The 16413-nt window shown below is 42.0% G+C and overlaps 1 long non-coding RNA gene across 1 annotated transcript in view; it reads right to left on the bottom strand.

Moving 5' to 3' along the window:
- LOC142071099 (uncharacterized) overlaps positions 1-16413 on the bottom strand; it is a 130655-nt gene that overhangs the window by 11298 nt on the left and 102944 nt on the right. The window contains exon 2 of the long non-coding RNA XR_012667075.1: positions 3903-3996. This is a non-coding gene — a long non-coding RNA (uncharacterized LOC142071099). The remainder of the gene's footprint in view (positions 1-3902; positions 3997-16413) is intronic.

Here is a 16413-nt window from a genome sequence, read left to right as displayed (position 1 = left end):
CACTCTAGGGTCCTGTGTCTTTCTCCCTCCTGACCAGGTATTTCCAGGCTGTGCAGTTCCCTGACAATACTGTCATATCCCCAACAAATGATGGACTGTCTAGGCATACCTGCTTTGCTGCTCTCCTCAGACATGCTACACAGTGTAATTGCCATAGGTAAGTTACCATACAGTTCTAAGCAAGCACATTTATTCTTAAGGTATAAGAATTAAAGAGAAAACATACTAAAACAATCAAAGAACCTACATGCATGCTAATAAGCTCACCATAGATCACCCCCTCACTCCAACAAGGGCTCTGGCCTGTGAACAGCTCTTCAACACAGGGTTTTTTCCTGTGGTCGCACATTCATCTCAACTTCAGCTAAGAACAAACACCTCAGTCTTATGTGGGCTCTGAAGGCCAAAGTCCTTCAAACTCTTCCCTGAGGTTTGGCATCCCCTTTGACCTGAGGTTCTGTTTGTTTGCTGGATCAGAAAGAGGGCCTTGAGTCAGTTTTAACTCAGGCTATTTAACCAGAAATCCCTTCTTTGTCTTTTGGTCCCTGGAGGATCCAGTTTGAACCACTATATGTGAACTTCTCTCCAGGTAGTGATAGCTCTCTTGAGATGTTACAACATGAATTTGCCTACCTGCCCCGCATGCACTGTTCTTACTTGTTGGGGGGCTGTGGACCCTGTCCCCCATGGAAATATATACAATCCCTCATTAGTTCAGAAACGTTTGCATTCTTAATATAATGAACTCTTAAAATACTTAAACTTAATTCAATAAGATTTGGGCAGGACATTGTCACATCTGTCACAGAGATTTTCCAGGATTAGAAGAAAGGCATGGAATTATCCCTAGTGTCTTGTCTTCTTTTTTCAGGAAATATTTTAACTGACATTTTGAATTTTTGAAACATTTTGACCATCCCTGCTTTTGAGTTTTCATCTGTTGGAGTTTTTCTTCCTGCGCAGGAGGAAACCAGAGCACTGTCCTGTGGATGGTTTGGGAGCAAACGTATTAAATTATAAATATCCAAAATGTTAGGAAAGAAACAGAGATTTTGCAATAATGTTGGGCATTATATGCCCTTTATGAAAAATCTCATTTTTCATAATTGATTCTTCCGGACTTCATCCAGTGAACTAAAAGCTCCACTAATCTGTTTTCTGAGCATAAACCTCAGTGCTAAAGAAATTATCTTGTGAATCAGCTCCAAGCTCTTAGTTCCTATTTTTACCATGAAATTTGCCTGCAGCTGCCGGTTTGAATTACTTCCATCTTCTCTATGTGTAGAACAACGAGAGGAGCAGAGGAAAGAGAATATTTAAAGGTTTTGATTTTGCAAAAAGTGAATATGAATCTGATCTGATCAGAAGTTTCAGAACCAGAACTTTATGTACCACAGTTATTTTTCTCCCTACATTCTTTCTTTTTCTTTTTTCCTAATCTAACCAACCGGCACTCAACGATTACAATATAAATCAGTAGAATATCTTGTGACAAGTCAGTTCCAGCAGTTGTTTTATATGACTGTTGCACATCATTGCTCTGCAGGGTTGAAAATTTTAGTATTAGAAAGACTTCCTAGTCTTTATTTAAGTTCTTAAGCCTATATTTTGATTTGTAGGCATATTTATGAATGCATTGCTTAAAATTAAGCGTTATGCATGATATTGAGGATATATAGCATAGCATGGATCAATCGTCAGTACAACTTTGATATATAAAGTTCAATTTGTGTTGACTTCCTCTGATCGGAAAGCAAAGGAGTCTGGGTTTTGTACTTCTGTAAAATCTATTACAGTGATCTATTACTGTGCTATTTATTCATGTCCTGTGAACACTTTGGCCCTGGTATCTGTAGATTCACCATTCTACTGTGACTCTATAAAGTGGGCTAAAATAATCTAATGGCTAACCAATCATTCTTTTGTCATTTTTAAGGTTAAAATAATCTCACCTTCTTCTCCCATTTTAGATTGCATACATTCCTGACATGTTTGCCTTTAAGTGTGTTAAAAAAATGCAGTGGAACATGAGTAGTATAACAATGAGCCCCTCTCATGGTTATACATGAAGTGTATTGAATCCAGTTCCCACATTCTCACTGTACCCCAGAGAGAGCGAGAGGGAAATAGAGACTGAGGAAAGACTATTTTTTTCTCCTCAGTTAAAATTGGTTAGCTTTTTCATGGAAGCTTGGCCTCTGGTGAAAGAAAATATAGGGCCAGAGTCTCATTTGCACTGCGGCTACTTTACAGCACTCTGACAGTGTTAAGAAACCTAAGTCCAAAAATGAATCTGGGCTACAGGTGATTATTTTACCAATAATCTCCACATTTTCATATTGCCGCCCCTTCCTATGATTAATGTGGTGAATAACAATGTCAAAGTAGTACATTAAATGAAGGATTCCTAGCTGATACCTCCGGGTGATTGCCAGCATCCCACATGCAGCATCAGTGGCTATTGCAATGCTTTTACATTGTTCCCCAAATTATCCTGAAATCGATCACTTCCAGGAATGACACCAACATATTACTGAGACAGGGTGGGTGAGATAATATCTTTTATTGGACTAACTTCTGCTGGTCCAATAAAAGATATTATCTCATCCATCTTGTCTCTCCCATATCCTGGGACCAACACGGCTACAACAACACTGCAGTTAATATATTAGCCAGACAGAATTGTCCTATGCATTGTATTTTCTCTGACTGGTACTTCTGAATATTACAATAGTTCAGAAGTGCAGCAGGTAATTCTATTATCCAATGCTCTACAGATGATCCGGAAAAAATCTTGAATGATATCATTGCAGGAAATACCATCCTTGAAAGTCATGTTCCTGAGAGAGCAGTGTCTGTATTTGTCAATTTATATTGTTTTAAACAGTTATGACACTTGTAGAATTATTGTTTTCAAGAGCCAAAAATACAAGAGCTAGTAGGTATTTTTATTTTTTATAACAAAGTTCTGGAAGATGGGCTAACGAGCACTAAATTGCATTTACAGATGATACTAAATTGCCAGCAAACACCGAGTGCAGACAAATTATAAAAAGTACATACAGTGGTTGTGATAAATATATGGCTTGATCCTCAGAGGTATGGAGGGATTGGATGGTTATATAGATGACAGAAATATCCAGGGTTCTCATAATTAATTATAAAAATTCTGGAAGAGATATTAAACCTCATGCTTCAGGGCTTAATCCAATCTCTAACTATTAGAGATCAGGACAAGACCTAATGGGGGGAGCAGATTATCCACATCTGCCTGCTGTGGGCTTCTTACAATTTCCCCTGAAGCACCTGATCAGAAACAAGATACTGGAGTAGATGGACATGAGGTCTGATCCACTCTGGCAATTCTTTTGTTGCTAAGGGCTCACTGACTTCAGGAGGAGGTTGAGGACGCTCAGCATCCCTCAGCATTGGGCCATGTACAGAAGAGAAAATGAGGTTCTGCTTGGGGAAAATGTAAAGCCGTACCTGGACTTCTACATACTTCTGGATTCCTCAGCACAAAGTGGTTGACAAATCAGAAGAAACACTGCACAGGTCAGTAAAAGTTCCATGTTGCGTGGGTGTAGGATCCAAAAGGTTAAGGACTTCAAAGAGTTGACATAGGACTAAAGATTAGAAAAATTAATTATTTGTAGTTTAATTAAATGTTGATGAAGAAGGGCTGTGATAAGTAACTACAAATATCTGAAGGGCCTAAATACCAAAGAGAGCCATCTTGGATGAGGTGTTGTGATGTTCTGCTCAAGGCACTCAGAACCAATACCCTTCTGTCTCAACAAGTGAGAGCTTCTCTGCTGCTAAGTTGTGTGTCATCTCCCTGACTCTCCAGCCTGCCTGCCTTGCCAAAAAACTCCTAGAGACTCTGCCAGTCTCAACCTTACCTTGAAGGTAACAATCAGTTCTCGAGTCCCCCAGAGACATCTCCCTGCTATATTCAGTTCCTCTCACTGGATACTCTCAGAAAGTGTTTGCTGCCTACAAAGCACACAACAGCCAGTTAGTTTAGTTGTGGCTTCACACTTCACTTTTAGACACAATACTGAGATGGTTTTGAAATAAAACAAGAAAAAGTTTATGAACAAAGAACAGCAAAGTAAGTGGTACTAAGCAAGAGAAAAAGAGACAGATATGGTTCCAAAAAACCCCCACGCATTCTAGTATCTAACACTTAATTTTAGCACGTTACAATCTTTGCCTAAGCAGTTTTCTGACTTGCATCAAGTTATCAGCATCTCCAGCTCTCTAGGCTGGCGGAGCCAACTTTCACAGGCTCACAGAGTGCTATATCATGTGTTCCGTAAGCGATGGATCACTAAAATGTTGTTATGCTCCCCTTATATTACCCAAAGTCCATTGTCTCTGCCTCAAGAGCCAGGAAGGCTTCCTGGGGTGCAGATTCTCTCTGCCTGCGTGATCGCTAAATTGTCTTCTCCCCCGCTCGTTAGCTTGATGGCTTTATTTGCCTTACAAATAAAAGTACTTTCATTGTCCCCTGCCTGTAATCAAGCCAATCAGATGGGTAAACATGCATTCCTTTGTGTAGTGCAGGCTGGGTTTATACACTGCCTTCCAAACACATTTTAAAAACTTATTTCCAGTACACTCCTTGTACACAACCCATATGTACATTGCACAATGATTTTGGGGATTAGCATGTCACCAGTTTACATATGAAACCTTATATGATGCCTTTCAGATACATACTATTACAACAGTGTATCGGGGGGAATCAGTGTGTCAGGCCTGATGTGAGTTACAGTGTGGCGGGCTCTCTGCCAGTTGGCACTGAGGGGATCCCAAGGTCACAGGAGTATAACTAGAAGTCAGGAGATCCAATTAAGCCAATGAAAATTTAGGCTTAATAACAGGTGCATCGTCCTACCATTGATCCAGATAAACCCCATTTAGTTTTCTGCATAGTTGGTTCCTCCATACAGAGATATCACCTCCTCACTATGGAAAGGAGGTCTGGATTCTTCCACAACACCATTCCCCCTGTCCCTTGACCAAGTGGAGGGCTCTGTGGAGCGCAGTTGAGGTGGGCCAGGGGAAGAGAGAGTGGGCCTAGGGTCAGGCCTAGGGACGTATGTATTCGCCCTGTGACGGGTTGGATCACAGAAACCCCCTAGGGAGCTGCCACCTGATATGCGAAGACTACTTCTCCTCCTGCTTTCCTGCCCTGGCAGCTTAGGACTTCAGTGCCTTGCCTGGTTTGAGCCAGACCTGCTAGCCTGCTGCAAACCCAGACCCAGGTCTGAACCACGTCCTCTAACAGCTGTGGGCTTAACTGAAAGCAGCTTACAGAAGTGTTCCTGTCTTCAACACTCAGATGCCCAACTCCCAAGGGGTTCAAACCCTAAATAAATCCGTTTACCCTGTATAAAGCTTATACAGGGTAAACTCATAAATTGTTTGCTCTCTATAACACTGATAGAGCGGTATGCACAGCTGTTCCCCCCCCCCCCCCAGGTATTAATACATTAATATTAATACTCGGGGTTAATTAATAAGTAAAAAGCGATTTTACTAAATACAGAAAGTAGGATTTAAGTGGTTCCAAGTAATAACAAACAGAACAAAGTGAATTACCAAGCAAAATAAAATAAAACATGCAAGTCTATGTCTAATCAAACTGAATACAGATAAAAACCTCACCAGTTCCAGTAAGCTCTCTTTTACAGACTAGCCTCCTTCTAGTCTGGGTCCAGCAAGCACTCACACCCCCTGTAGTTACTGTCCTTTGTTCCAGTTTGTCATAACCATACAACTAAGGGTAGCCTAGAATGCCTCCTTACCTGTAAGGGGTTAAGAAGCTCAAATAACCTGGTTGGCACCTGACCAAAAGGATCAATGGGGAAAGAAGATACTTTCAAATCTGGGAGGGGGGTGCTTTGTTTGTGCTCTTTGTTTGGGTGTTCTCTTGGGAAGCAGAGAAGTACTAGGTCAGAAAACGCCTTCTCCTATAAACCATCCTAAAGTGAGTCTAAATATTGCAGAAAGAGTAAGTAAATAAGGCAGGGCGTGTTAGATTATCTTTTGTTTTCAACTTGTGAATTTTCCCTGTGCTAAGAGGGAGGTTTATTTCTGTTTTTGTAACTTTAAAGTTTTGGCTAGAGGGGAATCCTCTGTGTTTTGAATCTGATTACCCTGTAAAGTTACCTTCCATTCTGATTTTACAGAGGTGCTTCTTTTACTTTTTCTTCTCCTCATAATAAAATTCTGTTTTTAGAGTCTGGTTTACCTATTTGGTTGGTATATTATTCTCAAGTCTTCCCAGGACGGGGGTGTAGGGTTTGGGGGCATATTCTGGGGGAATAGGAATTCCAAGTGGTCCTTTCCCTGATTCTTTGTCTAAATCACTTGGTGGTGGCAGTGTACCATCCAAGGACAAAGGATTTGTGCCTTTGGGAAGTTTTTAACCTAAACTGGTAGAAATGAGCTTAGTGGGCTTTCATGCAGGTCCTCACCTCTGTACCCTAGAGTTCAGAGTGGGGAGGGAACCCTGACACAGTTTCTTTCAGGTATCCTTGGGGGTGGAGAGGCTATCTCCTTAGCCAGATGAAGACAAAATGGAGGAGTCTCCCACGGTCTTAAATAGACTTTCTCTTGTGGGTGGAGACCCCCTCCTCTTTCCAATGCAAAGTCCAGCTCCAAGATGGAGTTCTGGAGTCACCTGGGCAAGTGACTCAGCCCATGCATGACTCACAGTTTTTACAGGCAGAAGCCACTGCCCACATGGTATCTTGAATGTCTCCAGGAAGACTTCTTATGTGGATTGGAGCATTCCAAGATGCATTGTGCCTTACGTGCTTCTTGACTGGGCACTTAACTTTGCGAATTCCTTTCTCCAGGAACTGACCAAATGCTCTACTAAGGTTATTTAGAAATCAAGCCAGTACACGGCCAATATTTATAACTTCAAATACAAAAATGATAAATGCATACAAATAGGATGAATAGATTCAGTAGATCACAACCTTTACATAGATATGTTACATAGCATATGTAGCATAGAACATATTTGAGTTATGTCATATATATTCATAAGCATATTTCCATAAAGCCTTATGGGGGGCACCGTCACACATCCCTCTTCTCTCTCCACAGAAGATGCTAAAAAAAATTAGAATAGCCCCTCGCTGTATTAACGTTCATGTATCCCATGCTGGCATTGCCAAGAATTGTTGCAACTAAAGGGGGGAAGTCTCTAGCAGGCAATATGGTTCTGCTGCTAGGGAGTGGTATATGAATTCCTGACGGCCACAGAACAGCTGTGTAGAAGGCCTTGGCTTCCAAGGGATCCCTGGATGTCTGTCAGATTTGGGAGCAGTTTTTCCACCTGGGCCCTCTATGATGAGAAATTTAGGTTAATCTCCAGGAAGGATTCCTCACTTGTGCTTAATTAGCTGTCTAAATATGGATTGAGAAGACCAGCTTTTAGGCACTTATATTTGAAAATCTTGGCCTGTATGAATCCTACTGAAACTTACTGTGTGTAATATTCTACAGCAACTCTCAACCTGATTCATGTTATTGATTCATAATTACTCAACAAATACCTTTTGAATGATATAGAGAGATACTGTATTTAGAGATGAAGCAGTTTCCCACCTCGTCTCCTCACCATGATGTCATTCTATTAGTACAAAGCCCAGCACTGTGAAGTCAGCAGTGAAATCAGGATCGTACCTGAGTGGGAGACGAAGTGTCTAGTGCCATTTTGGGCCTCGCCTCACTTTGCTGGGCAGACTGGAGAATGCAGCTGCAGCATAGTGAGAACAGAGTGGCTAGGAGCACAGTCTCCTGGGGATGTGCAAGAGGAAAGTGAGGGAAAGAGAGAGAAAATAGAAATAAAAAAAAGTCAAGTAGAGATTCAAGAGGCAACATTATTGTGTGATAATGAGTTTCTAAATGTGTATAGTGGGGCTTTGGGACAAGCATGGGGAAATCTCTAAACAAGTGTGGCTAATAAATGGGGAACTGTTTAAGAACATAAGAATGGCCATACTGGGTCAGACCAATGGTCCATCCAGCCCATCTGGTCTTCCAACAGTGGCCAATGCTAGGTGCCCCAGAGGGACTCATCATGTGATCCATCCCCTATCACCCATTCCCAGCTTCTGGCAAACAGACTTGTGACACTTAAGAGCATGGTTTTGCATCCCTGCCCATCCTGGCTAATAGCCACTGATGGACCTATCCTCCATGAACTTATCTAGTTTTTTTTTAACCCTGTTCTAGTCTTAGCCTTTACAAAACCCTCTGGCAAGGAGTTCCACAAGTTGACTGTGCATTGTTTGAAGAAATACTTCCTTTTGTTTGTTTTAAACCTGCTGCCTATTAATTTCATTTGGTGACCCCTAGTTCTTGTGTTACGAGAAGGAGTAAATAACACTTCCTTATTTACTTTCTCCACACCAGTCATAATTTTGTAGACCTCTATCATATCCCCCCTTAGTCGTCTCTTTTCCAAGATGAAAAGTTCTAGTTTTATTAATCTCTACTTACATGGAAATTGTTCTAGCCCCCTAATCATTTTTGTTGCCCTTTTCTCTTTTTTAAGATGGAGTGATCAGATCTGCATGCAGTATTCAAGATGTGGGCATACAATGGGTTTATATAGAGGCAATATGATATTTTCTGTCTTATTATCTATCCCTTTCCTAATGATTCCCAACATTCTGTTCATTTTTTTGACTGCCTCTGCACATTGAGTGGATATTTTCAGAGAACTATCTACAGTGATTCCGAGATCTTTCTTGAGTGGTAACAGTTAATTTAGACCTCATTGGTTGATATGTATAGTTTGGAAAACATAATTCCATATGCATTACTTTGCATTTATCAATATTGAATTGCATCTGCCATTTTGTTGCCCAATCACCCAGTTTTGTGAGGTCCCGTTGTAACTCTTCATAGACTGCTTTGGACTTAACTATCCTGAGTATCTTTGTATTGTCTGGAAATTTTGCCACCTCACTGTTTGCCCCTTTTTCCAGATCATTAATGAATATGTTGAACAGCACTGGTAACAGTACAGAGTCCTGGGGACACCTCTGTTTTCCTCTCTCCATGTCTAATATTTTGGTGTATTTTTCAGGAGTAAGTTGGGAGATTATCAAGTGATATCTTTCAAATATTGGTTTCTTTCCTTTATTTACAAAAGCCAATTTACATTTGTTTAATTAAAAAAATCTGTCTTCTTGGGGAGATTGGAATTATTTTTGTGGGACTTGGGACTCGATTGGAAAAGATGGTCTGGAGGCATTGTAAGAAAGAGATTTAAAGCATCTGTCAAAGAACTCAAATACCACTGTGATACCACAGAATAGAATAATGGAAAGAAATGTTACCACCTACTCTGGTTCAAAATGGGAGTAGGGTCTACAAGGCTTGTCAGGGAAGCATGGCTGGGAGGGATTGCAAAGGAATTGGAGCCCTGTATATCTCTGGGAGTTTGTATCGGGGGGATTGGTGCAGAGGAAATGGGAGAGTCATGGGTCCCATAGTATTTGTTTTAGGGGATTGCAGCAGGTTCTTTTGGAGACGAGGCTGAATCTGTTACTTTTCTGCTACCCCTCTGCATCTTACAGCCCTATAGGACACTTCTTTCTCACTGAAACAGATGATAAATTAAGTCACCTTACAATGTGCAAAAAGCTATAATCCATCCTTACAAAGCCATCAAATGGAGACTCTGGGGGAGCAGAGCATTTCCTGGTTCTAACAGCTTTCCGTCTCAACCTGTACTTTGCCTGAATGTTAGTTTTGTGCATTAAATATAAAACACACCACATGCACTACTGCTAACTCCCCGCATTCAAAAAAGACGAGTTCACCCTTCCCACCCCATCACATGATTGGTTTAAAAATCCCAGCTGTGACTAGAGTGTTTAGTTGGTGACCCCAGGTGTATAAATGGGCAGCGAGGAATGCTGGCTTTCTCTGTGCTCCTTTGTTATTCATGAATTTATGCGTGTCTTTCTGTGTGTGCATTGAAAGGTGTCTAGAATTTACAGAGCAGCTGCACAACCAAGAGTAAAATACAGAGCTTCCAAATATCGGGCAGCTCATGTGACACTCATATGTTTGGCAGCCCTTTCATGGCTACCCACATCTCAGCTGGATTCGAATGCCTGCAGCTGAGTTGTAGGTAGGCTTGGCAGACTTATTTTTAATATATATATATATAATTTCGATGGATAATATCAACATTTATTTTAAAGCATTTTTTCAATTTTTAGTGATTTAAATTTTTCACAGTTGTGCAAAATTATGGGTTTTAAGCATTTCCCCCCAATTCTTATTTACTTAAATTTTCACAGTGGAGGGCATTATGGGATGAGGGGATCGGATTGTTAAAACACAAATTGTCAGCAACATTTGCCAAAATTTACAAAGTAAAGATCATTAAAGTCTAAGAAGTTCTCAAGTAGCATTTTTTTTCTTTGCCTCTCTGTAAATGTTGATGATTATCAGTGGAAATATTTTCTTGTCGGTTTGTGTGCCTACAGTGAAATCGACGTTTACTGACATCTACCAACAAAAATTGAATCCTTCCAAGCATAGCTATAGCCAGTCTGCAGGTATTTGCTGTCCTGACAGCAGCACAAAGTGAGGGGATATATACCGCCACAGGCTCTTTCATACACCCCAGAAAACAGGCCCAAGCACCTCATTACCAATCCATCCCCAGCAAGGCCCCAGGCACCCAGTAGTAAATCCCACACGTCCGAGGAATTCAGGCAACCAGTAAACATACACCTATTCTAGAAGCATCTTCAGCTACCCCAGCACCTCTGGCACCTCACACCTCAGACAGCCACTAATTAATCCACAAGAGCCCCCAGATTTCCAGCACCCACCAAACCCAGCATCCTGATACCATAGTACCCTGAAGTACTCACCCACCCATCCAGCATCCTCAAACATCTTCCCACCTACCCAAGTGTGGCACAGGGGTGCCTGGGGCAGCCCTTACTGGAAATGCCAAGGTCAGGGCATGTTGCAAAAGGGAGAGCAGACAGTCCCAAAACTGGTGGTTAACACTAAAGTTAAACTCTTCAACCAGTCACAAACTGTGCTTCTGATCCCCAACGCTGGTTATCAAGAAGCAAAAAAAAAAAAAAAAAAAAAAAAATTACACTTCCCCCTTCATTGTATTCTAGTTCTCTGGCTCCCAATCAGTACCTAGGTGCAGTAAGGTAAGGTGTTGTTTAAAAACTCTTCTCACTATGCAAAATGTTATTCTGAACCCCAAAGGACCAGCCACATTGCCAGGTCAACATTAGGTTGAATCTCACCCAAAATACCATGCTGCCAGCAGTGGTGTATTAATGCCTAGGCTGACAAGGCCTAGGCCTAGGGCAGCAAATTTGCATGGGCAGCAAATTTATAATAGCAGACAGAGGCGCCAACTTCCCCCACGTCCCTGCCCCCACCCCCATTCCAACCCCTTCCCCAAAGTCCCCCCCCAACTCCGCCTCCTCCCTACCCCTATTGGTTCCCTTCCCCAAATCCCCGCCCCAGCCCCACCTCCTTCTCTGAGTGTGCGGCATACCCCCCCTCCTTCCGCTCCCTCCCAGCCGTGCAAAGCTGTTTCATGCACAAGCACTGGCAGCGAGGGGGGAGAAGCAGCACCCAGCAGCACACTCAGGGGAGGAGGCAGAGTCAGAGCGGAGGTGAGCTGGGGCGGGGTGGGGAGCTGCTGGTGGGTGCTCTGCACCCACCAATTTTTCTCCGTGGGTGCTCCAGCCCAGGAGCACCCACGGAGTCGGCGTCTATGGACACTGCGATTCTACCAATCATAGAGCGTATTGAAACCACCAATGATGGCACGAATTTGTAAAATAACTAAAAACAAGTTCATATGGGGGGCAGCAATTATTTCAGGGCCTAGGGGTGGCAAAATCATAAATCCGCCACTGGCTCCCAGCCAATCCTTTGGCATCTAAAGCTAAAGGTTTATTATAAAGAAAAAAGAAAGAACAAGAAGAGAGCTGTTAAATGGTAAAGCAGTCACATACATATAAAGACTTCAAAGTCCATATATAAGGTTCTTAGCAGTACTGGCAAGTTTGCTGGCTTGAAAGTCCCTCTGGAACACATCCACAGCTTGGATGGGTCATTCAGTCCTTTGTTCAGAGCTTCAGTTTGTAGCAAAGCTCCTCTAGAGGTATGAAGCAGGAATGAAGACAAAATGGAGATGATGCAGCTGCCTTTTATAGTCTTTTGCCAGGCAGCTTGAATTTCCTTTGTTTCAAACACAAAGCTGCCCAGCACATGGTCTGGAAGCCTTAGAGTTCTGGCCATAGGCATGACCCCTCATGCCTTGCTGAGTCATAAGGTGAAGCCCCTGACCCTTTCAATGAGTTCATTGTACAGTTGATGTCCCCTGATGGGCCATCTAGGCAGTGCTGATGCCAATCTGTCTGGGGATGTCACCCAGATGTACAGCACCAGTTTGGAAACACAGATATACCATACATGTCTATAACTTACAATACAAAGGTGATATAAACATATAAACAAGCTTAGCATACTTTGCAAATCATAACATTTTTACAGATACTTACATGGCATATCTGGTCAGATTCCTAGCAATTTTACAATATTGGTATCAACAATATTATAAACTGTCCCATATATCCCACGCAGCATGACACCAAGTACCACCACATGCCCTCACTCCTACCCTCATATCCACAGGTAACAAATTTCGTGCAGCTCTATTTCCTTAACCCATCACAGCTTGGGCTAGGTCATTGAAGATTACACATATACACAAATTAGCCCATCAAATGATTTGCATAAAATGTCACAGCTGCACAAACTTCTAATATTTGTGGTCAATGATGACTAGAAACTCTCTTACAGGTAGAAAAGTTTGTCTCACATTTTATGGTTGAATCGCTGCAGGGGTAGAAGTTAAGATACTTTGCTGGAGTGTTTGCTTATGATTGTACTGGCTGATGTACATGTATTGAATGAGGCCAGGTGAGGATTGTAATGTTTTATGTAAGCTGTGGTTAATTGGTTGCTGTGAGGGGATTTGACAGTTGAATTTCTTAGTTTTCGGTATTTGGGTGGATGGTTTCTGTATTTGAGAAACCTGGCCTGAAGTGTTATTTTGGATATGGAACAAGGAGCTATTTAAGGGCCATCTTCTGCTATCTTTATTCATGTTGAATAGTAACTTATTTCATGATCAGTCTCATTGATTTCAGTGGGACTATTCCTGTGATAAGGTACTTCTCAACTAGAGTAAGGTGCGGGGGGCAATATCTGATGCTAATTGAATTTTATATTCTGGTCTTCTGATACACTCTGCTTGAGTTCTGGGCTGCAGTCATCAAATCCTTTTCTATCCCTCCCTGATCAGGAGATCCTATTCTCAAAGCTCCAAAGAGAGGAATAAACCTTAGTTACTATGAGCTAAGCAGCAAGGTGTCATTCTGTAACTAGTGAATTTGTGCCCTCTCATTCTCCTTCGCCATCAAAACTAATTTTGATTTTTTTTATGAATAAAATGGAAGCTGTCAGATTCGAAGATTCTGGGTATGTTCTTCTCTGGGTCTATTTGCTCGCTCTCAGCCCTCAGCAAGGCTACAGAATGAACATGTAAAAGAATGTAATGGTCAGATTTCTGACATGCTGAGTTGTCTTTTATTACTATGTGTAAAAGTGAATAGCTAGCTTAATTTATATGATGCATTTCTCAAGAGAGTGAAATGCAAATGCTAATAAGAACTCAAGGCAGTGTCCTTTTGGAGGGGCTGTGGAGGAGTAAAAATAGGCAGCATTTCCTTCCAGAAATATCAACTCACACTGACTGCACTAATAGGAATTCCATTTGTATACAGAGGCTTTAAAAAGTAGATTGAATAAAATCTGGGGCTAGGGAATAAACCAGGCCACAATGAATGTTCATGCCAGACATTACATTGTGAAGGGACACATCTGCGTTCTGTTACTTTAATGGTGTTTTGATTAAAATAGCTCTCCCCCCACTCTCCCTTTTAATATTCTCCTTTTAAAAAACAAGATCTGGATTAATTTACCCGCAATTTTTTCCTCACAAGTTTCTCCACTGTCAGAAATTGCTGATTTAAAATACAGAACACATGGAATAGGGTTAACTGGGGTCAGCATTTGTCATTTCAGTTTTCTTTCTTTGACAGTTAAGCTCTGAAAGGAAGCAGCATGATGATCAAATATAAAATTGGGCACATATGAAACATTGTCTTTAATGCTACTTCCCAAGACCAATTCACTAGGTGATTTCTGTCTGCAGTAACCATTTTCTAGTTAATAAAAATGACACCCAGCATGTGTTTGAACAACATGGAGGCTTTTGCTTTTGTACCACTGTTAATAGATATGCAGTGAACCTGTTTATAAATACTATCTAAGTAGATCCAAAGCTCCAATGAGCACAGGCATTGCTGGGCTTATAGATCAGCATCAATAACTATGATTTTAAGTCTGCATTTGCTGCAGTAAAGTTTTCATTTTATTCCCCAATTTACCTCTTTTTCATATGATCAGAAAAGATTTCATTGTATTAGTAAAGATGTTCACTTGCTGTTTTTTTTTTAAATTTGTGTTATGCGCATCTTCCTTTTTATTCCCCAAAGACCTGGGAGCATAATGCTGATTTAGAACAAGATTGTGGCTTTCTGTATGTGCCTATTGTGATCCCTGATGCCTTCAGTGCCAACTGGCAAAAGGGTTGCAAGAATATCCTGGTATGTGCACTCTGGCTCACCAAAGAACATGATGTGAGATCTTAAATGAAATCCAGGATCATGCTGGTCACTAATATATATTGTGAAATGTATGTATAGATACTATGTAAGGAGTAATGCACGTATATTGAAAATATGTTCCTAAAGTTTGTATGCAGGCAGAGTTAACAAACAGGTTTTTCTGCCAGACAAAATATGTTTATTTACCTCAGTCGGCATGTAAATTAAGCATTGTAAGCCAACACAGTGGGAGCCCCATTTACATTCAAAGTCAACAGGGGGGAGGGGGGAATGTGAAATCAACAGGGAGGCAGCACTCCAGTGAATAAGCTACAGGGAAGTTATTCCGGCTCTGGGTACAAACTTTGGGTGATACAAGGAGAAGTCCAGGAAGACGCCCCTTTATCCTGCACCCAGGAAGTAAATGGACAGTGCGTTTACGTTAATGAAAACGTGATCTAGACCAGGCCTGGCTGAAATGCTGCAAAGGGCACTTGGGGTGAGATAAACTTCTTTAGACAGAAGGTTAGCTTGCTAAGTTACATTTAGTCTCTAGCAATCCTTACTTACTATCTCTGGACTCCCAAATCTTAGATAATAAACTTTTATTTTCACTATAAATATATCTCAGTGCTGTGGTATTGTACAAGGAGTGATCCTGAGTAGAATAATTTAAGCTGGGGTGTACACTGTTCCCTAGGGGACAGCAGACCTGGTACTCTTGTGAGTGTTCAGTGAAGAAGGGACTGAACACAACAGGGGAATGCTTCAAAGGGGCTTGAGGACTGTGATGCACCTATTGTTAACCTGCAAGACAGAGTAAGGGCTAGTGTGGCCCTGAGGAGATTGTTCGGGTAGGTAACAGGCTGGTGGAGTCAAGGACTTGACACCAAGTTGAGCACAAGCAAGTCTCCATCTCACTGGAGACAGGGTGATAACAAGGTGACTTGTAGTCCTGGGTTCCTTGAGAACCATCACACAGGGGAGTAAGGGGGTGTAAGGTGACCCTTTACTTCTCTGTGTGTGCTACCTGTATCATGGCTAGCAGAGTAGCTCCTTCAAGGTACTGCACATGGGTGTGGAGTGGGAGAGAAGGGATGGGAATGGATGAAGCCTTGATCTGTACCACCAAAGTATGGCGAGTGCAGTTTAGCCAAATTGGCAGGGGAAATAATCTGCTACTGGAATATACCAGCAGCAGATTATTATCCTCCTAGAGCAGCGGTTCCCAAACTTGATTTGCGGCTTGTTCAGGGTAAGACCCTGGCTGGCTGCGAGACACTTTGTTTACCTGAGCAGCCGCAGGACTGGCCGCTCACAGTGCCCAGTGGCTGCAGTTTGCCCTTGCCAGCCAATGGGAGCTACGGGAAGCGGTGGCCCTGCCTGTGTCACTTCCCGCATTGCCCATGGGCCAGGAACAGTGAACTGCGGCCACTGGGAGCTACGAGCGGCCGTACCTGTGGACGCTCAGGCAAACAAAGTGTCTCACAGCCCGCCAGGGGCTTACTCTGAACAAGCCGCAAACCAAGTTTGGGAACCCCTGTCCAAGAGCAAGTAGGAGCCAGAAAGAGAATTGTGACTGTCAAAAGTTACAATTCCCTTCTTGGTCTGCCCTCAGTATGGTGCAGCTGGAATTTGCCCCTTT

Source organism: Caretta caretta, chromosome 2 (genome assembly GCF_965140235.1).
Source record: "Caretta caretta isolate rCarCar2 chromosome 2, rCarCar1.hap1, whole genome shotgun sequence".
NCBI lineage: Eukaryota > Metazoa > Chordata > Testudines > Cheloniidae > Caretta > Caretta caretta.
The sequence above is the reverse complement of the archived record's forward strand: the minus strand, read 5'-3'. Positions and strand labels throughout refer to the sequence as shown.